At 40.4% G+C, this 22,727-nt stretch overlaps 1 pseudogene across 1 annotated transcript; it reads right to left on the minus strand.

Annotated features, from left to right (window-relative positions):
• Positions 1 to 1,249: 1,249 nt before the first annotated feature.
• Positions 1,250 to 4,244, minus strand: LOC311585022 (peptidyl-prolyl cis-trans isomerase A-like; annotated as a pseudogene). Its single transcript has 3 exons — positions 4,237 to 4,244; positions 1,624 to 1,998; positions 1,250 to 1,439 (listed from the first exon to the last, which is right to left on the minus strand). The product of its transcript is annotated as a peptidyl-prolyl cis-trans isomerase A-like (transcript).
• Positions 4,245 to 22,727: the final 18,483 nt, after the last annotated feature.

Below are 22,727 nucleotides of genomic sequence, written 5' to 3' on the forward strand. Positions count from 1 at the left end.
AACATTGGGAGCAGTTTTGCTCACTGGTCAGTATACCACAATCCAGGGTTGAAGTCACCTGCCATTGTGCTCAAATCTTCTGGAACTTTGGGGAAGTGCTGGTATGATCTGAGAATCTCTGTTTTTCATAATAAGTTTACACATGTTAAATGTGTCGCGTCCTCCCGCCGGCAGGAACGACGCAGACACAGGATCCTTCTCAATCGCGCTTTATTGGGAGCATCCTTGAAGATGAAGCGAAAGACCCCGAATGCCTGTGAGCACGCCGTTTAAATACTGTCTGGACGTGGCGTGTCAAAGTCTCATTGGTTACATTTGGATGCCTCATTAGCCTGCCTCATTAGCATGCCCCATGAGCATGCCCCATTATCATGCCTGCAGTCGAGTGGGCATGTTGGAGTGCTTCATTTGCATACCCCTGTTTGGGAGGGGTGCATTGAGAGGGCTTATGTCTGTGCATGTGCGGGAGTGGTAACAGTTGCCGTCTCAGGTCGCCACCATTATCGGGTGTGGCCGCGCCTTACAAAATGCCGTATTCAGCAGATCTCTGAGAAGTTTCAGGTTTAGCATATTTGAGTTACATGAGCTTTGTATCTAGTTATCTGCTCTAAACTATACTTTGTAAACATAAAATAGAATTTTATGATCTCATTATATGTTTGACTTTGAAAATAAAATTAATCACATTGGTTCTTAGCATGACTAAAAATACATTTTGAATATGTTAAAGGACTTCATCATTTATAAGACCTTAATAATTAAAGACTAGGATTTTAGGTTTTATTCATATTAAGATGGAGCCCTAAAACCATAAACACAGGGGGCTAGAAAGATGGCTCAATGGTTAAGAGGACTGTCTGCTCTTCCAAAAGACCTGGGTTCAATTCTCAGCCACGACATGACAGCTCACAACTCTCTGTAATTCCAGTTCCAATGGCTCTGACACCCTCACACCAATGCACATAAAATAAAATAAAATAAATTATTAAAAAAACTTAAACATGGTCCATAAAAAGAGAGTAGAACATTTTCTTGTATGAATAATCACATCACATTTATAGGGTTAAATATGCTTTTTTTCCTATTTACTTTTTATTCATAATCATAAACTTAACTCTGCAATCCAGCTAAACTTGGAGAGGAATGAGGACAATATGGAACCTAAAGAACTTCATCAAGAGCAGAGATTACAGGGTACTGCAAGCAGATGAGGTGGGGGGCTCTCCTGAGCTACAGAAGGAGAGGTCTGATGGGTAAGATACCCGCAAGTCAAAAGAATTACAATTGTCCACAGTCTGGAATGGTGACCTTCTTGCTGGTCTTGCCATTCCTGGATCCAAAGCACTCCATGGCTTCCAAGATGCTCACGCCTTCTTTCACCTTCCCAGGGACCACAGGTTTGCCACCAGCCACCCAGTCTTAGCAGTGCAGATAAAAAACTGGGAACTGCCAGGCATAGTGGCCCATACCTTTAATCCCAGAACTGGGGAGGCAGAGGCAGGTGGATCTCTGTAAGTCCGAGGCCAGCCTGGTCTACAAAGCAAGTCCAGGACAGCCAACCAAGGCTACACAGAGAAACCAGTCTCAGAAAATCAATAAAATACTATAAAATTAAAAAAAAACCAGGGAACCACTTGTGTTTGGTCCAGTGTGTGCCACTGACAAGATGCCAGGACCTGTATGCTTCGGGATGAAGAGTTCATCCTCAAATTTCTCCCTATAGACGGGCCTGCCACCAGAGCCATTATGGTGAAGTCACCACCCTGGCACATGAATCCTGGAATAATTCTGTGAGAGGAAGAACCTTTATATCCAAATCCTTTCTCTTCAGTGCTCAGAGCACGAAAGTTTTCTGCTGTCCTTGGAACTTTGTCTGCAAAAAGCTCAAAGGAGATGCAACCCAAGGGCTCACCATCAACCACGATGTTGAAGAACATGGTGGGGTTGACCACGGCTACAGCAAGCAGCAACAGGGGACAGTGGTGTCTGCAAAGCCAGCTAAACAAGTTTTAAGGCAGTGATTTTTAGGATTCGAGTATGAAGGTAGAGCATAACAATCTAGTTTTAGCATTGTAAACAAATCACCTGCGTGCCATGCTGGGTCACAGGAGAAAGCGGAGCCTGAGGTCAGGGCAGGGATGGGTTCAGACAGGAATGAGTGAAGACGCCGAGTGAAGTTTGGAACAGAAGGAAATTGTGGTGGGAAGTGCGTAAGAATGAGATTGGTAGAAAGGATTCCACACTTAAGACAATTCTGGAAGAGTTCTCCCAGCATGGGCCACCAATTCTATGTTTAAAAATAAGAAAATAAGATAAGAAGAAATAAGATGCCAGGCAAAATGTATTAGATGAGGAATTTATTAAATGAACATGGAAAGAGAAGGAATGGGGGAAGGGGTACCCCAGCGAGAGAGAGAGAGAGAGAGAGAGAGAGAGAGAGAAGAGAGAGAGGGGGGAAGAGAGAGAGAGAGGGTGGAGATGTGGGTCTTTCCTTTTATATACTGGTCAGGGCCACACAATGGCAGCTAGGCAATGACATCACAGATAGGCAGACTGAGGCAGACTCCTAACATACACCACACCTAAGTAGGACTTAACAGTGAATAATAGATGATTAGTAGAAGACAACAGATGGTTTAATTAAATGCCTTGCACATTCTGGATCAAAACTGGGTAGTATCAGCAAGCAAATCATTGCTGAGGGAATTGCAAACAATTTAGGACTCATGCTAGTCTGAGACACAGGGAATTATAACACCAAGAAAGTAAAACTGAAAAAGGCAGGAAGACTCGTTTATATTGTTTGTGTCATTTACAGTCAATGCAGATTACTAGTGACTTAAGGGAAACTTCTGTAAATTATAAATTACATATGTCATATCATGGACAAATTCTATTTTAATAAATAACCTTTTTTAGAAACTGGGTCATACTGGGAAAATGTTGTGTTCCATAATGATATGCAATATGAAGTTCAGGAAAGTTCCCAGCACTTATATTTAGATATCTTGATGCTGAAGGAGCTTCAACTTAATGGCTGTCATTTTATTATGGACTGTTAAAGATAATTGAGATGTGCAGATTGTCAGTTGCCTCATGAATGGTTCTGTTCTTTTTTTTTTTTTTTTTTTTTTGAGACAGGGTTTCTCTGTGTAGCCTTGGCTGTCCTGGACTCACTTTGTAGACCAGGCTGTCCTTGAACTCACATCGATCCACCTGCCTCTGCCTCCTGAGTGCTGGGATTAAAGATGCACGCCACCACGCCCAGCTTTTGAATGGTTATATTCTTAAGTATCCTTGACTGTGCTTATGGTCATGATTGATTGCCACATGGGCTTTATTTGGCCTTCTATGTTTGTTTCAAAATTAAACAAAAGATGAGAAGCAGAGTAACTAGAAAAGAAAAAGGTTAAGGAAATGGCATATTTGAAATATAATATTGGATTAAATTTATTTCAGTTCAATATCTAAAGTTACATAATTTAATATAGTTCATGAAATATGTTTGTCTGGTGTGTATGTAATATTGGTTCAATAGAGTATCTAGTCTATTATTATTGTGTTTTTAAGATTGATACTATATTTTTAATTTTAAAAAATTAAACTATAACTACATTGTTCTCCCATTAACCTTTCCTCCCTACAACTTCTACTTTGCCCACCTCCAAGGACCTCATTATCTTTAGATGTTTTTCTTTTTCATCTGTACCAAATATAAAGTGTTTGTGCAGTTTAATAAAAGACAGCAGCTGTGAGAACTAGACTACACAATGACTGTGGCCTATAATGTGTATAATTTCATTCCTAACCCTATAGATTTAAGAAAATGACGGATAATACACACTCACAGCCCAGTGGCAGAGGTGGCTCTGGAGAGTCTCTAAGAAGAGAAGACAAGGATATCTCCAGCATGAGAGATAAATTGTGTATGCCTAAAATGACATTGACGTTTTGTTCCTTCCTCAAGTAGCAGCAATGTCCCTGCTTCTGAGCAGGACAGTGACTTTGCTCATTGCAAGAAGAGCTTAGCGTTAGAGCTGAAAGAAAGCTCCACCTAAATATGAGGCAGGTGTCTGAAGAGCAGTTTCAGCTTAGAGGTCAGCAATGTGAAGAGCAGTAAAGAAAGGAGGCAAAAGGTTGCAAGGTGACTGAGTGATGTCCTTACTTGAGCAAATTAATACATCTCCTTGGTACATGGTACAGTTACTGATCTAGTAAATGCCTTTTTCTCAGTACCTGTCCATGAGCACTACCAGAAGCTTTTAGTTGGCACTGCCAGAAGTAGACATTTACAGTTTTACCTCAAGGATATATTATCTCTCCAACCCTGTGTCATAACTTAGAAGGGATGTTGATCATCTGTGTCTTCCGTGATATATCATATTAGTGTACTGTATTGATGATATTATGACAAATGGGCCAAATGAGCAGGAGGTAATAACCATTTTAGACTTATTGGCAACATATGAGCATCAAAGGATGGGAAATAAATCCAATTAAAATTCAAGGGCCTTCTAACTCAGTGAAATTCTTAGGAGTCCAGTGGTGTGGGCTTCAGAGACATTACTTTCAAGAGGAAGGAAAAGTCAGTGCATTTGGCCCATCCAACCACCAAGAAAGAAGTACACTGTTCAGAGGGCCTATTTGGATTCTGGAGACAGCACATTCCTCATCGGGTATGTTACTCTGGCCAATATGTCAGATGACTCAAAAGTTCCTAGTTTGGGGGCAAGTGATGCCTTGCAATAGGAGAAGGCTGCTGTACCAGTTGCATCATATGATCCAGCAGATCTGATGGCACTAGAGGTGTCAGTGGCAGACAGGAATGCTGTTTGTGGCTTTGGCAGGCCCTTGTGGGGAACCACAGAAGGCACTTTTGGGATTTTTGAGCAAGGCTCTACCACCATCTATGTCCAACTATTTTTCCTTTTAAAAACAGCTCTTGGCCTGCTACTCTACCTCAGAGGAAACTCAACTTTCGACAGTGGGACAGCAAGTTACCATGTGGCCTGAGCTGCCCATCATGAGTTGGGTACTATCTAACCCACCCAGTCATAAAGTAGGACACACACAGCAGCAACCTATTATCAAATGAAAGTGCTATAGATATGATAGAGTCTGAGTATGTTCTGAGAGCACAAGAAAGTTACATGAAAAAGGTGACCAAAAGCCTATGGTTTCTACTCCTGTACAATGCCCTCTGATGCCGAGTATGCACCTAGAGCCTCATGAGGTATACCCTATCATCAGATGGCAAAGGAAGAAAAGACTATGACATGGTTTACTGAAGGTTCTGGATGTCGTGCAGGCACCATCCAGAAGTGCACAATTGCAGTGAGAAAGTGTAAAATTATGAAATATAAGATGCTTGTTTGTGTGCCCAACCTTGCTTGCCTAGAACCTAAACTTCAGACCCCAGAGGTTTTTCCCAGTTCTCGGAACTGCTAACCTCAAGAGTTCTTCCCTAGTTCCCAAAATAGTTACAGGCAAGTTCCAAATATCAGATGTCCCCATATGGTTTCTAGTAACCATTCTAGGGACCCACACTCAAGTCCCCACAAGAGGTTTCCCAATGCCAGATGTCCTAATGTCCATATGGTTTAACTTGATAAGCAACCCCACCTGCTTTGCAGTTTTTGCCTTTAAAACTAGCCTGTACCAGCTGCTCTGGGTCCTTCGCCTCTCAAGTGGTGAGGGACCCTGACCTGTCAGAAATAAACCTTTGCTTTTGCATAAGTGCGTTGTGTGTTTCAAGTGTTCTCTCGCGGCGACCCCCTTCCCGAGTTGGGTGTTAGGGTCCAACAGCAGCATTACTATTCTTTCTGGTACAAGCCTGAAAGACACCATCAAAGAGAAATCTTCACAGAGGGCAGAACTTCATATAATACACATGACCATACATTTTGTTTGGAAGAAGAAATGTCTAGATGTGTGATTCTTCACTGATTCCAGAGCTGAAACCAACACATTGGCTTGATTGTCAGGGTCTCAGAAAGAGAATGACTGGAAAATTGTTGAGAAAGACATACAGGGAAGAAATCCGTAGATACATTTCTCCAAATGTTTAAAGGATGTAAAGATATTTATGTCACATGTAAATGCTCATAAAATGATGACTTCAGCTGAGGAAGAATTCAATAATGAAATAGAATGATTGATTCTGTGAACAGTCAGCCTCATTCCCCAGACATTCCTGTCATTTCCCAATGGGCCCATGAAAAAAGTGGCCATAATGGCAAATGTTTACATAGTACCTTTCATGCACATAATTGCTTCTGCCAAAACCACCATCCATGAATGTTCAACAGTATTCCACGCAATGTTGCTTCTGACCAAGGAACTCGCTTCAAAACAGAGAAATGAGGCAGTGGGACCACTATCATAAATTCTACTGGTATTGCTATGTCCCTTGTCACCCTGAAGCAGCTAACCTCATAGAAAGATGGAATGTTCTTTTGAAAATACCATCGCAGAGCAAATTAGGTGACAGGCAGCTGAAGAGCTGGAGGCTGGAGAGCCTCCAGAAGGCTGTGTATCCTTTGAGTCAGCATCCAATATATGGTATGGTTTGTCTCATAACCAGGATCCATGTGTCCAGGATTCAAGGGGTGGAAAAGGGAATTGGTTTAATCGCTATACCACTGGTGACCCCTTAGGGAATGCTTTGCTTTCTCTTCCTGTGACCTTAAGTTCTGCTGGCCAGCAAGTTTTAGTTCTAGAGAGGTGAGTGCCCCAACCGGGAGCTAAAACAAGCGTTCTGTTGAACAAGAACCTCAGACTTTCCCCTGGTCAATTTGGACATCTAATGCCCTTAACCAAAAGGATAAGAAAGGAATAATAGCACTAGGAAGAGTGATGGGTTCAGATTACCACGGGGAAAGTCGATTGCTTCTCCAAATGGAGGTAAGAAAGCTTATGTATGTCTGGATCACAGAAGACAGTTTTCTCAGTGGTTTTCAACCTCCGTAATGCTGGGACCCTTTAATACACTTCTTCAGGTTGTGTTGATCCTCAAGCATAAAATTATTTTCACTGCTACTTCATAAGTGCAATATTGCTATTGTTATGAGTTGTCATGTAAATATCTGAAATGCAGATGGTCTTAGGCAATTCCTGTGACAAGGTCCTTAGATCCCCAAAGGGTTTGGAACCCATAAGTTGAGAACCAGTGATTTAGTGAATTCCTTGCTACTAGAATGCCTTGTGATTAAAGGCAGTGGAAGCCTACAACAGCTTAATCCAGGTGGGATGACAAAGGGCACAGAGCTCTCAGGAATGAACATATGACTCACTCCTCTATGAAAAACACCAGGATCTGCTGAGGTTATGGCCAAGGGTGGAGGAAATACAAAAAGGATATTAGAGGAAGGTAGTTACAGATACACAGCTAAATCTATATGACCAATTGCAGAAAGGAGTTTTATAAGTGATATGAGTGTTCCTGTTATATTTTGTTAACAATATGTTTGTACAGATATTTGTGCATTCTTTCCTTAATTTCTTCTTCATGTGATGTAAATCAAGTAAGAGAATATTAATGGTTATCACATTTAAATTTGAGATACTAAAAGAATGTCCCTCAAGGACATTGCAACCTATTCTAACATTATAATGGGTTTACTGTTGTACAAAAGATACGTATATCACATTAGGCATAATTAGGGTCTGGTCTAGTATATAACGTGTGTGGCTTGGACTTGGAATAGTTAGTTACATCATAGTTAGGCATTATTATGGCCTGGTTATTGTTTTCATTGGAAAATTAATCATGGCATTAAAAGATAGACTGTGTGTCAAATTGACCTGGAGTGGAATTGTGATGGTGTGATGGCTCTTTTTAGTTGTCAACATTATTATATCTGGAATTAACTATAACCTGAAAATGGAGGGACACACCTGAGAGGGCTTACCCCCACCTTAATTAGAAGTGCAGGTATCTACATGTAATCCAGAACTTGGAGGTAGGAAGAAATGCCCTTAATCTGGATCTTGATTGGGGGGGGGGGAGAACACACACCTGTAATCCAGTTGTTTTTGAATTAAAAAACCCAAGGCTACACCTTGTGCTGGAAAGCCTATATAAGACATAGAAGAAGGACATTTTACTCTTTCTTTGCTTGCTCTCATTTTTCTAACCAGTTCATTCCTTCACTGGCATTAGTTCTTTGGGATTCCAGCCTATACGAAAGTTGTGCTGAGACATCTAGGCTCCTGCAGCGAGCAACTACTGGACTCTTGGACATTGCCATCATAGATGGCCATTGTTCAACTAGCTGGACCACAGACTCCAAATCATTCCAAAAATACCCTTTCTATAAATTGAGAAATTGATTCTATCAGTTTTGTGATTGCATAGAACCCTAATAATACATTAGGTATATATAGAATACCTTTTAGAGCACTTTGGGTCTCATAATAATCTCAGCTCAGCTATAAATTACTTTCAATATATTTTTATGATTGAAAAGGAAAATTTTAAACTATGAATATGTTGGTCCGAACTCTATATGAGCCTTACAAAAGTCTTATTAAACATTCAGGTACACCATAGGTAGAAAAGCAGCCAAAATGTCCACAAATCCCAATGGATGGTCCTTGGGAACTGCCTCAGTTTCCTGACCAAGAGAAATAAGCAGATACTCATCACCAAGCCCAATAATCTGAAGCCCACAACTCCTTCCACTATTATGGGCTGATTCACTACCAGGACTGCGGGAGTAGAGCCCGAGGCCAATGGCGAAGGGGTCATGGTGGTCATGAAACACAGACAGGGTTTCCTGTTTAATGTTGTTGAGTTAGCAACTCTTAGTGGGAGGTCTTAGTAGGAGGTCTCTGTAGGGAAGCAGTCTCAGGTTGTAAACATCTAGGAGGAGGAAGCTGTAGTCCATGTTCTCTGTCAATATTTGCACCTTGGCAAGAAGGCTTGCCTTTTCCCATGAGTCTGAGGCACTGGGGTCCTTGCCAATTGATTTAGGACTTCACCTGCTCCCCATAAGCGTCAGTGCTCTTAGCTTCTAAACCAGTGGTTCTCAACCTTCCTAATGCTATTACCCTTTAATACCTTTCCTCATGTTGTGGTGGTGACATCCAACCAAAAAGTTACTTTCTGCTGGGGACGGGCTACGTGGCCAATGTTCAGCCATCTTGTCAGAACCTAGGTTCCTATTTCTCCAGAAGTCTGCCATTCACCAGAAACTAGCTGACCTTGTCATAGGTCAGCAGTTAGACATCTGTTGTGGTTTATTGTGGGGGCTGGTCATTCCAGACACCCGAGCTACTCCTTTTCCGGTGGGACTACTGATAAGATCAGATTAAGGGCCAGCTGCCTGCGAGCAGCAGTTCTGGGAGCTTTTTCCTGACTAAGCAGATCCTTCACGACTTTCCTGGAATTTCTCTCCTGCAATTAGCAGCTGTAAAGGTAGATACCTACCTGCTGGAGCATTCCAGAGTTAGGTATCCACAGCAACCCTTGCTTACACAAATACCCATGCCTCTGTGCCTACATAAACTCTGTAAAAACTCTCAATAAACGGGGTTTGATCAGAATACAGACTTGCCCCTTTCTTCGTGTCTAGTGTTCTGTCTCTATACAGGAAAATTCTCCTCCTGAGCGTTAGTCGAACCCCCGGGGCAATTTTCATTTATACTTCATAATTAAGCTTGCTACTGCTATGAATCACAATGTATTTTCTGATGGTCTTAGGTGAGTCTTATGAAAGGGTCATTTGATATTCCAAAGGGTCGTGACCCACAGGTTGAGAACAGCTACTCTAAGCCATTTCTCTAGCTTCTACCTCCTCCAAAGTCTCCCTGTATAGCCCAAGCTCATAGGAACTCACTGTGTAGTGAAGAGTGGCCTTGAGCTCACTATCCTCCTTGTTAGAAACTGCTGAGAAACATAATAAAATCAAAACAGCACTGCTACAGTTATTTTTATATAACTAGGTTTGTTTCTCAGTTTCTCTCTCAACTCAATTATCACATAAATAATTGAGATTCTTTTAGGTTTGTTCAATAATAAGCTGTACAACACAAGACCTCAGCAGTTACTACTCTATTCTTAACCATGTAAGCTAACTTGGTTTCCTCCCAGAGTGCTCCCTGGAGATGCTGGCACTTTGTACCTTTCCCTGCTCCAGCCGTTCTTCTGATCTGTCCTGGATGGTTCTCATTGCTGAATTTCCTGTTTGAATCCTCCAATTCCTTCTCTCCTGGCTGGCAGGAATTCCAGCCTTATTCTCTCTCTTGTTCAGCAATTGACAGTAAACTGCTTTTACTGGCATGTCAGGGAGCAATTGAGATGAGATTCTCAAAACAAAGCTTGCAGCCAGATATGAGTGGTACAGAAATCCACATTTGAATTGCACAGTAACCTTATGCCTACAGAACACTTTAATAGCTGCATCACAACAAAGTCAATAATAACATCTCTGTAACTGTGAACACTGTACACACTCAACCAGAGGTCAACACCGTTATCTATTTTCCAACTGAGGGAAATTACACACTTGTATAAGACTGAGACCTCTAGAAAGATCTCCTTCTCTTAGTGGGGACTCCAGGAATAGACTAGAGATCTCAGGCTGCTGAGGTGCCAGGGCTTTTAAACTTAACTTTGCTCAGTCATCACAGACATGATGGGCATGTGACACCGGGTGATAAGTTGTCTAGACAATAACACGTTATGGCAAAGCTCAATGTTCTCCAAAGCCTGTTGTGAAGTGGATGACAGGGACACATTTCTTGCTTGGAGACAGGGCATAGAGTGATTTCTTATTTACAGTGTCATAAAAATCTAGCAGAAAGAACCTATTTTGCATCCACAAATCTGTGTTTCATGAGAAAGAGAAGGCAGGAACTTCAGTTGTCCATGGATTCTCAGAGGGAGTAAAGAACACCAAACTCACCACTGTCAATTCCCAATGGCAGCCTCCTCTTGTGTAGGACAGAATTCTTGCCTGCCTCAGGAATTTTAGTTTTATAGATGCAGACTAGAAGACAGTATGCACTTCAAGTGTGTAATGGAGAAGGTACATTATGACTTTTGTTTCTTTTGTTTTCCAGAATGCCGAGGAAGATTACCAACTGTGGTTCTCTTCCAATCAGGAAAAAAGGGCCATGTCCACTCCTCAGTAAACATCAGAGGAATCTGTGGAGGCACTGATTGAATTAAAAGAAAATGTAACCAGCCTGGCGTGATGGTGCACTCCTTTAATCCCAGCACTCGGGAGGCAGAGGCAGGCAGATCGCTGTGAGTTCGAGGCCAGCCTGGTCTACAAAGGGAGTCCAAGGCTACACAGAGAAAGCCTGTCTCAAAACAAACAAACAAACAAACAAACAAACAAACAAGTAACCGGTTTGGTTGTTTTCCTTAAGGTAAAATACTCAAAAAAGTAAGCATTATACACAATGTTTTCTCATACATTTAAACAATATTTACAGTACTTAGTGAGTCATTCCCCTAGTCCAAATATACTGTAAAGTTGTTTCAAATTTATCTCCATTGCACATTTTCTAGTTTGAATATGGTATTTACATCATTGTCACCCCTCTTCTGGCCCCTTCATCTCGAACTACATCCTTGTCACTCTCCAATTTCTTGACCTTTTGAAATTAATCTTCTGTGTGCGTGAGAGAGAGGAAGAGAGAGACTGATTGAGACTATCTCATGTCATTAGCGTGTGTGTGTGTTTAGGAATGAACAATTTTGACAGGATGACCAAGTAGTTGCTTCATCCCTGAAGAAGAATTCTGCTCCTCCTGAGCAGCCAGTGACTGTCTTTGGCTCTTCATTTACGTATGGGGTCTTCTGAGATTTGCCCATCCACATTGGCAGTTGATGTCATGCTGCCACTTTTAAAATCTCATTTAGGTAATTATATTGATGAGATTTCCTGTGTGCAGCTTTCCTCTAATACACTGAAGACAGAATCTCCTAGAAAAGGCCCTGATTCCCTGCCTCTTACAAGCTTTCTTCCTATTCTTCCTAGTCTTCCTACTCTTCCTAACCTTAGCTATAGAAATTGCAGAGTAGATGTACTAATTGGAGTCGAGCACCCTACAAACATGTATTTTCTGACTCACTGTGGATTGCTGTAAACCATAAACACTCTACACACAACAATATCTGTCAGTCTTAAAATACAAGAAGTACCTGCTGTGCAGTGGTGGCGCACGCCTTTAATCCCAGCACTCAGTAGGCAGAGGCAGCTAGATCGCTGTGAGTTCGAGGCCAGCCTGATCTACAAAGCAAGTCCAGGACAGCCAAGGATACACAGAGAAACCCTGTATCGAAAACCAAAACAACAACAACAAAACCAAAACAAAACAAAAGAAAAAAAAAACCAAGAAGTACCCAAGATATACACAGGGAGAGAATAGACAGAAACTGAAACTACATTTATTTTAATGTGTATTCACTTTATAAATTGTTATCTTGACATCAAGACTTGGAACAGTTTTGTGCCTCGTGTCTGACTTGAGGTATCCTCATAACTTGTCAGTCACGCGGCTCTACTTTAATTATGGACTCTGTTGCTATGAGAAAACACCATGGCCGAAATCAACTTGGAGAAGAAAGTGTTTCTTTCATTTTCCTCTAAAGTCTACTGCTGAGAAAGTGAGAGCAAGGACTCAGACAAGCTGAGGACCAGGAGGCAGGAGCTGATGCAGAGGCCATATGGAGCTGCTGATTACTTGGTCTGCCTTGCTTTGCTCAGTCTTCTTTCTTATAACATCAAGCACATTCTCATAATATCAAGCCCCAGGTGGCAGCACTCACACTGGCTGAGTCCTCCCACACCAATCACTATATGGAGCAGAGGAATCCCTGAGTGAGGGAAGTCCTGAGTGAATGTTCATTTTTTAAAAAATATTTTATTTAATTTATGTGTGCTGGTGTCAGATCTTGGAGTTACAGACAGTTGTGAGCTGCATTGTAGGTGCTGAGAATTGAACCTGAGTCCTTTGGAAGAGCAGGCAGTGCTCTTAACCACTGAACCATCTCTCCAGCCTTGTGAATGTTCATTTTGAGAAAGCTATGTCTATGCTAGGGATTCCAAGATCTTAGACACATGGGATATTTAACAAAGCTGTCTCCTTATATGGATCAGGCTCGAAAAATGACATGGCTTTCCTTAGGAGTCTGAGTGTTTATGAAAGATAGCTTCCTCCTACATGGTGTATACACCTTGAAAATGGCCACCTACAGAGAATTTCCAGGGTGGCTAGCTAACCGTGCTCCTGATTCCTAATACACATGATGAAGTTCTGAGTTGTGGAGAATCAGAAAATTCCGTAGCTTTACTGTACACATGTCTCTGTGTCAGTCTTTCCTGGCCCGGCCTGTGGGGTTCAACTAAAACTTGGGAGGAAGTTCACCTGTTGAAAATGCAAGACACAAAGAAGGAGAGCAAGTCTGATTGATCAAGCTCTCAAACTTTATTAGTCAGGCAGCAGCTTTTATAATTCAGAAAGCAGGGAAGCATATTGCTATAGCAACCCAGCTACAGGTTTTTCTCAAAACACAGGGAATTCCAGGCAGGGTCATAATGTCCTGCCACACAGGGTATCTTGCTCTTTCTTTGTCTAGTCTAACTGCTAAACCATAACAGGGTTGCTCCATCTCTATCTGTCTTTAGTTTAACTGCTGAACCACAGCAGGGTCAGCTAGTTTCTGGTGAAAGACAAGCTCTGGGAAAAACAGAGACTTAAAGGTGCAGGCTCTGACAAGATGGCTGAACATTGGCCATAGTGTTGCCCCAACACTTTCATTTATTTCCTCATAGCTCCTACTGAGAGTTTCAGGACCCAAACCATGCAAATCACGGTAAAACACTGTTAAGAAATCGAACCACAGATTTGTCTTTGGATCAGTTTTATGAAGATATTTTGTCAGTTGAGTCCTTTCTCCTAAATGACTGTAGCTTGTGTCAAGATGACATAATATTAACCAACACAAGCTCCCTTTGAATGCCTACAAATTCAGCCCTCATCTTTTTATTATCTGGTACTCTGACACCCCTGTAGATGTTACTGTGTCTTTCCTACAGAAGCTTCTTGTGCTCAATCATTTCTGCTGAAAAAACTACATTGGTTCTGAAGTTTTGCTCCTAAGTCCTGCGTTGAATCTGTGCTAGAATAAAAGGAGAAGCAAGAGTTTCTAAGTTTCATCAGTGATTGAGAAATGAGGAAAGGAAAGAAGGAAAAAAGGAAAGCCATTTTGACAGTGCAGGATCTTCAAAAATTCTTTGTAGAAGAAGAATTTAAAAGCATCAGTCAACCAAAAAATATAAACAGTGATAAGACGGTGTGTGGTCTTCTGTCTTGTAAATGAGGCTTTGCAAGGACTTCTGTGTTCCTAGTATCCTGTGATTTTCCTCTTGTAGTTGTCTGGTATAAAATAGTGGAAGAAAAGCCTAAGGACACCCACTCTCCTCCGCTAGTGAAGCCCATCTGTAGAACTGACAATGGGAAATTATCTGTTTCTATAAATCTGTCATGCATCAAGTTGAAGAAAATACTCATCAGAGCTATTGTGACAGGTGCTGTTAAATTATTGAAAAGATACTAACCAACAACAAATCAGTATATTTAGTTCTTTCATGATAACTGCGACATATGGAGGACACGTGACTAAAATGACTAGTGCTAAAAGTCCCTGGCAGATCTCCAGCTCAAGGGGCTCTAATGATGTGCAGTAAGACAGCATATTTACATGTGTAAAGTGCATGCTTCAGCACCTACTTCACTAGAGTGCCCTCCCCGAGGACTTCAGGAGTCAGAGCAGACCTTCAGCTCATTTCCGTGGTCCTCGTGCTCACCAAAAGGCCTCTTCCATCATTTATCACAGTCAGTGTTCACCTACACTTAGCAGTTCCTCTACCGAGGGCATGAGAACACATATGCCATCAGAATGAGTGACCTTCGTAATCCTGCCTTCCTGGCAGCGGGACAAGTGACTACACTGGTTATCTTGGCATCAGCAAGGTGATCCAGGAGCTGCAGTCCCCACATGTCCCCGGACTGTTCATCCTGAAGCCCAAGGACCCATGCAAGGAGTAGAGCAGTGAGTCCTCTGCCTTCAAGCTTTTAAGTTTCCAGGTTTCTCAAATCTTCTATTCCCATTTCCCACCAATAATTTCAATGGAACCGTCGCTGATGTTTCTGTGTCTAATGATAACATATTAACAATTGGGGAAGTGCTTACAAAAGAAAAGAAATTGTTAAACATGTTTTGGTTGCGATTGTTACTATGTGCACATCCAACCTCTTTTTTTTTTTTTAACTTGGTAAATGAATGAACAAAGAAATCCTAAGGAAAGGCAAGTACATAACTGCTGCTACTTATGGTGGAGGAAGAAGGTATTATAGATAGGTGGGAGAGCAGAGGCAGAGGCACACACATCTGGGAAAGTCCAGGATGGTCTTGACCCTGAAGGGTAGGTAACCAAAGTGTCTGGATTACACACGGAAGAACCTCTGGAGGAAGGGAAGCCCAGCCCCTGGGCTGGAGAGTTCAGGGTAGAGGGTGGAGTATGCCAGGCTTACCCTATAACAGGCAGGGACTGAAAGATGCTGGCAGAACCTGGAGCCCAAGTCAGTCACCTTAGTCACTCGTCCTGAGTTTGAAACTTAACAAGCAACACCACAATTTATTGGTAAACATGGTATTTATGTTAATAATCAAGTTGAGAACACTTTATACAAATTCATTGTGTTTGAAATGTGAATATTAAAATAAATGTAAATGGTAGAGAAAACAAAAGACCTAATAAATCACTTCCCTCAGACTAATGCAAAAGCATTTGATTAAAGTGATAAATATGAAAGGCTCTAAGGGAATCAGCATATCTTACTTTTTTTTTTTTTCGAGACAGGGTTTCTCTCTTTATCCTTAGCTGTCCTGGACTCACTCTGTAGACCAGGCTGGCCTCGAATTCACAGTGATCCACCAGCCTCTGCCTCCGGAGTGCTGGGATTATAGGCCTGTGCCACCCTACACTTTTTTAAAAGTTAATTTATTTATTCACTTTACATCTCAATCATAGGCCTCTCACTCCCTCTTCCCCCATCATCCCGCCTCTATTTCTCAGAAACGAGGAGCTCCCCCCATCCACCTACCCCAGCTCATCAAGTCAGATCAGGACTGAGCTTTTTCCCCTGTGGCTGGCGAGGCAGTCCTGACAAGGGGAAGTAATCAAGTATCACCCATGGTGAGCTGAGGTATTGGACATCAATCATTAGTCAAGAAGATAGACCACAGTCTTTTCCAGAGGCCAATCTGCTGGTGGCGTTTTCTCAATAGAAGGTGCCTCTTCCCAAATGATACTTGGTTATATCATGTTGACACAAGAATAGCTAGGACAAAGTCTTCATCTTACAGTGTTCCCACTGAAGTTAAGGAATAAATAGAATATATTTGGATAGTATTTGAAATAGTAAAATCCATTTAAGACTATCAGGTTGCATACAAACTTGAAATGTCTATCTCCATGTTTAGTTATCAAACATATGTACCTATTGACTTATATATTATTAAACATAATATCAGGGAGATTTTATTAAGTCTTTTGTAATTTCATATATTGCATTTTAATCATGTTTAATTCCAGACCCCAACTTCCCTGAGATTCATGCCTTTTCCCAGACCCATTATTTTGTGTCCTCTTTATTTTTCCACAAAACAATTTTAACTATCCAGTTTTGTATTGGCCATACACTCTTGGGTGTGTGTCCATCCACTGGAGCGTGGTCCACCAACTGGAGACCACATCCTTAAATTTTACTCTCAGGCAGATAGGAATTGCCAGTAGCTCCTCACATGTGGGTGAGATTTTCTATCCAACTCCACTTCTCATGCTGGTATTATGTGTAGAATTGTGAGCTTTTATAAGTGATGAACTTTATTGACTCTTAGTGATCTCAATAATAAACAAACTAGTACTATAAAGCAATATCTATTTGCTAGATCCAGTATTCATGGTGGATATGTATTTGTTAGGGTTGCTTTCAACTTGTTTTCTGGATTAAACATCTCTCTCTCTCTCTCTCTCTCTCTCTCTCTCTCTCTCACACACACACACACACACAAACACACATACATTCCTCTTGGGTCAGGGGTTTGTTAGGTTGTATAATGTAATATTCATGTTCTGTATTAGCTTAGGTTGTAAAAGTTGATTACATGGGAAGTTCAAGACAAATAAGGTTGGTTGTTACAATGATCTTTTCAAGACAGATTAAACAGGTTGACCATACAGTAGCCTATTGGTCCTAAATCTTAAGTGACCCAAACGTATATTTTGAACTTGCATGTGAAGTCCAGCAAAAGTTCTATTCTGTTAGCATATAGGAGATAATTTTATAATGTATCCTCACAAGGAAGAAAATAGGTGTGGAGGCATCAAGTACAACTCGGAATCTCGACCTTTTCTCCCGCTCTAACTGCACTCTTTTTCATGTAATGAAATAATGAGAACTGTGGTTCTCAAGAAGGCTCACACTGGTGCTCTGCAAGTGCAGATCTGCGATGACAGGTGCTTATCTTTTCCCCACATAGGGTTTGCTCTCTGTTATTAGTGATAAAGGCCAACATCCAAATGGATATTCTGAAAGTCAGCCAATGCAACCATCATGCCAAGCCCTAAAGGAGAAGCTTGACTTGGGAGAAGAACTAGACATGTGCAGTGTTTGGCATACGTCTTAAGGATAGGAAAATAATAGTACCACAAGTCATTTCCTTTACTATGAATCCTTAGATGCCTTTTGGGGGTCTGATAAAACACCATCATCAAGACAACTTTAAAGACAGTTTATTGTGGTTCACAGTTCCATGGGATAATAGCCTCTCAGAGCAAGGGCAAATAGAAGAGAAGATGATTAAGATGCTGGGGCATTTGAATCTTCAACTGTGGACACAAAGCAGAGCAAGGCACTGGAAGTCAGGCATGCCTATGAAATCTCCGAACATGCCTTCAGTGCCATCCTTCCTTCAGCAAGGCTGAACCACCTCAGCTGGAGACCTAGTATATAGAGATGAAACATCTGAACATCTGAAGGATTGATCACAAAGCATCAATTTATATACTATTTTGAGCTTAAATGCTGTATATATTAGGTCTTATTTGTTACAATCTCAACCTACCCTCTTAACTCACCCTTGAAAAATCCAGGCATAATAATATCAAAATTATTAATAAAATACTCTTTAAAATACAAATGTGTCCTACAGTATGCTTGCTAAATCATGAATCTTGTACTTGAGTTAAACACTGTTTTTCTTATGTAGGCATAATTCAAAACTTTAAATTTAGAAAGTAATTATAGAAAGTCGACATGATAAACAATTTGGTTTATAATCACTCAAAATCTACTAGTCAGGATGCTAAGATTTCAGTTTACTTCATGATCATTCCTATGACCACCTTCCAACTGCTTTACTTTTAAAATTGACATACCTGTAGCTCCTGGGTCCCCCCACCCCAATTACTATCTTTGGAGTCTTTTGTTAGCATTTGTCACACTGAACACACAGAAAATAATCATGTTACATAGGAAGTAGATTTTGGCCTTTAAAGCATTTCTTATATGTCTAACTTCTGTCCTGTGCCACGTACCTAAACTGCATTTGGGAGTCTCAGTAAACAAAAAAAGAAAAAATTGGAAGAGATGTGTGTTTTTAAAATATAAAGTAAAAAGTGCAGATTTTCTGTGTACTTATAGAAGGGAAAATAGTAGACCAGAGGAAGAATTAACCCATATTGGTGGATGGCAATTGATCCAAAATATGTGACAATGTGGTGGTGATTACAAAGAGGTCTCTGAAATTAAGAACCTCTGTGACACACTGGCCACATTACATACAACAAAAGTTCAGAAAGGGCCATGTGACCCTATGTTATGTGTTAAAAGAACGTAGATGCTGTTCTCTGTGAGGAGTCCTTAAGTGATTACATAGCAAAGCCTCATCTGACCATCATCATGTTTCTGGACAAAGACTTTGTAAGACCATGTTGAACACTAAAGAAGGAGTCTGACCCGCAGCTGCATTTGCTCTCAACAGCAGCTGTGCTTGCCATGGAGCAGTTTACTAAATATCTCACAAGCAATTCCTCTTGGTGTAATTTTCATGGGTCAAGTTCTTAGCTGATTTCCTGCCTTGTTGATGAGCTATTGAGCCTGTGACACACAAATCCACACTGGAGGCCTTTGCTCTGGTAGGATTTAATCTCAGTTATGGGTGAAGGTTACAGCGGAAGCAGTAGCTATATTGGTTTCTGTCTCCAAACACTGAAAGACTCCATGGGGAAAAAAAATAGAACAACCCCGGATTTCAAGAATGATATTGTATCCTCAGAGTATGATAAGCAGAAAAGAGGAATGCCATTATCCATTTTTCCATTAAAAACCGTGGTTAGTATCAAAATTATTAGGAGGAGTGAACATTACTGAATTGTAATTAACTAGAAACAATTTTACATTAATTAGTATTAAGCAGTTTGAGGAACTTTGCAGTGACCAGTAGAAACAGGGTAAATGTTTGGAAGCTTTAAATAAAAGGGCCAATTTCTTGAGGCAGTAAGTTAAGCTTTACATTAACAACTGTCTGTCATTTTCTTTTTCTGTGTGGCCCTGGCTGGCTTCTAACCTGAGCTGTTCCTACATCTGCCTTCCATGTTTACTTTTGGGTGTGCAGATACATGCTACAGTGCTTGCCTACGCTTCACAAATTGCACTAGGCCCAGTGTGGTGAATTTAAGATTTGATCATCAACTTTACATTCCCTAGCTACCATTTAAGAAGCCAGCATTTTGGAGTTCTATACCTGACATTCACAGGTCTAATTTTTACAAAAAATTTTTTGTTGTATAGTGTGTGTTGAGCTGAGAAACATATGTTTACTTGCTGTTATTTGGCTCTATTCTAACAGTCTATGTCTTAAACATTTAAGGAGCTGAACTTTACAAATAGGAGTGAAGCATGGCATTCCTCTGAGCATTTTCTCACGAAGAATACAGATAGAGCAAGAGAGTCCAGTCCTCACTCTATGTATGCTCAAGGGAGCATGGGTCCATGCATTTAAGTCACTTGACTTAGGACCATTCTTGCTAAGAATTAAAGTTGTAACCAAAAAGATAAGAAGAATAAATTTCTGTACTTCTTTTTAAAATAAAAGAAAGTCAGAGGACATGTCCTCTGATTCAGTTTGTCCTGTTTTGCTCCAGTATCCTCTAGAGTATGTTTATCCCGGAAAGAAATTCATCTTCTTTCCCGACACTCCCTAGAGTCTGCTCTTTGGTTCCTAGTCCTAGTGCAGTAAATCCAAACTTCCCTTCTCTCTGTGCCAGTCAGTAGAGTTCAGACAGACACATGGGGGAGAGCTGGGAAGGATTAGGGCCTAAGGTGAATTCTTCAGTTGAATATTCCTCTGATTCTGCAATCTATATTTTCTGTGCATATAATACTTTTCTATTGAAATTTGCATAAGTACTTCCTTTGTAACATCCAAGGAGGCGTACTCTCATCAAACCTCTGTGAGGAATGTTCATAATTCACTGTGTAGAATGGAGATGAGATGCAGGGCATGAAGTCTTAGATCTTCATTCCTTTTGTCTTCAGATGCCTGACGTTTCTCTACTTGACGTTGTCTAATTGCTGGTGAAAATCTTTAGATCTATGTCAATAAAAAGTGAGATGAGTCTAATGTCTGAGAGGATATTGGATATTTGTACTAAAATAACATATTTTTCATTTAACAGTGAATATGGAACAACTTCTTGACTCAAGACCATTAATTGCCACAGTGTTCTGAGGAAGGGACAACTGCAGCAGGTGTCTGAGCCTCATCTGGGTCAGTCTGCTTAACTAGCTGCCCCATAGTTCTGTTTGCTCATTATAGACATGGATCCCTGTAAGCATATATTACCTTTCCCTTCATTTATTGTTATAATATTCTTTTGACAACACTTTTTATGATGCTGGGAGGATTTGTTAGAACTTGGTTAAAATCCTGACTGTACAGAAACAAGTTAATTCCTTAAAAAAATACTCAAACCACCAAACCTGAACTAAGAAAAGCATCTGAATTGATGCTCCAAGGTTTTTGTAATTAATTGAGGAAATTCTATCTGCAAAATATCTCCTCTGTTTTCTATTTTATAGTATTTGAATTCTATCCAATATATTGTATAGATTAAAGGTATTTGCTAATGTTGGATTGTACATATTCTTTTGTAATGATAAATATTCATAATTTGATGCCTAGATATTCATGTTTTGCTCATGACTTTCAGTTCTTTGCATGTTGCAATATTCAAGAAAAGGATTATAACATTTAAATGGCTGTTTTAAGAAGCTCATTTTGTTTCCACATTGTTGTCTAAATTCACTTTGGTCTTCTCCTTAAACCATGGACATAATCGATCACTTCTCACTAAGACAGGGCTGTTTATGTAACATCATATCCCAGAGGAAAGGAGTCAGCCATTTCTAAGCATATTTTATAAAAGTTTCTGCTATGTGTCTCACAGTCATATAAAATTATGAGATTTTAATCCAATTTCTTAAAGTACCTATCAAGTAGCTTTCATACATAATCTGTATTTTAAGTGTCTATAACTAATCTGATAGCACTAAGAAATTCTAATTTCTTTTATGTTTGTGTATTTGAGTATTAAATATCATGAACAAATTCAAATCACAGAAAACTCTCTGCAGTTTCATGTTTGTCTTTATAGGTTCCTATTGATCAAAAACAACATGTGGATTACAAGTTTTAGTTTACCTTAGAGTTGCAGTCAGCATGAAGAGATGTTAATGCATATGAAAATCTCTCTCTCTCTGTCTCTTTCTCTCTCTCTCTCTCTCTCTCTCTCTCTCTCTCTCTCTCTCTCACACACACACACACACACACACACACACACACACACACACACGAAAGGAAGACATAAGACATGTGGAATACCATCAAAAATACAATGGCATAGATGAGGGAGACACATGGATAGTATCTTCAACATAATCGTTGAAAAGACTCCCCCTCTAAGGAAAGGCACAGTTATACAAAAACAAAATGCACACAGAGCACCAAATAGACAGGACCAGAAAAGAAAACCCTCAAGGCATATTAAAACACCAAGTATACACAACAAAGAAAGTTAATGAAAGGCATAAGAAAAACTCCAAGTCACATATGAAGGAAAATCTATAAGAATAACAGCTTTTTTTTTCAGTGAACACTGAAATCCAGCACAGCCTGGAGCAATGCAGGCTATAACAACAAACCTAAAATAATACACACAGCAAAACTATGGTGATTGAGGGAAAATAAAAAAACATTCTATGACATAAACAGCCTAAACAAATTATAATCAGCAAACTAAACTCTATAAAGAAAATAAAGGAAGCATTTCTCCCTGAAAAGGGTATTGAGCATTGCAGAGAAAGACTGTAGAAAGAAATACCAAGTCTTAATTACTAAAACACAAACTACATTGAGAAGAAGAAAAACATCAAAAGTCAACAGGATTGCTTATTACTAACACGCACATTTCAATAATTTAAAATATCAATGGCTTCAATTCTAACATCAAAGGACTCAGACTGAATGAGAGGCTCAAGGAGCAAAGGGCCAGGGAAGGAGGGTGGTGGCACTTGTGAATAAATCTCAGTGCTCAGGTAGGACCACCGTAAGCTGCAGTCAGCCTACAGTGATGGCTCAAAAGAAA

Source organism: Acomys minous, assembly GCF_964271855.1.
Source record: "Acomys minous genome assembly, chromosome: 15".
NCBI lineage: Eukaryota > Metazoa > Chordata > Mammalia > Rodentia > Muridae > Acomys > Acomys minous.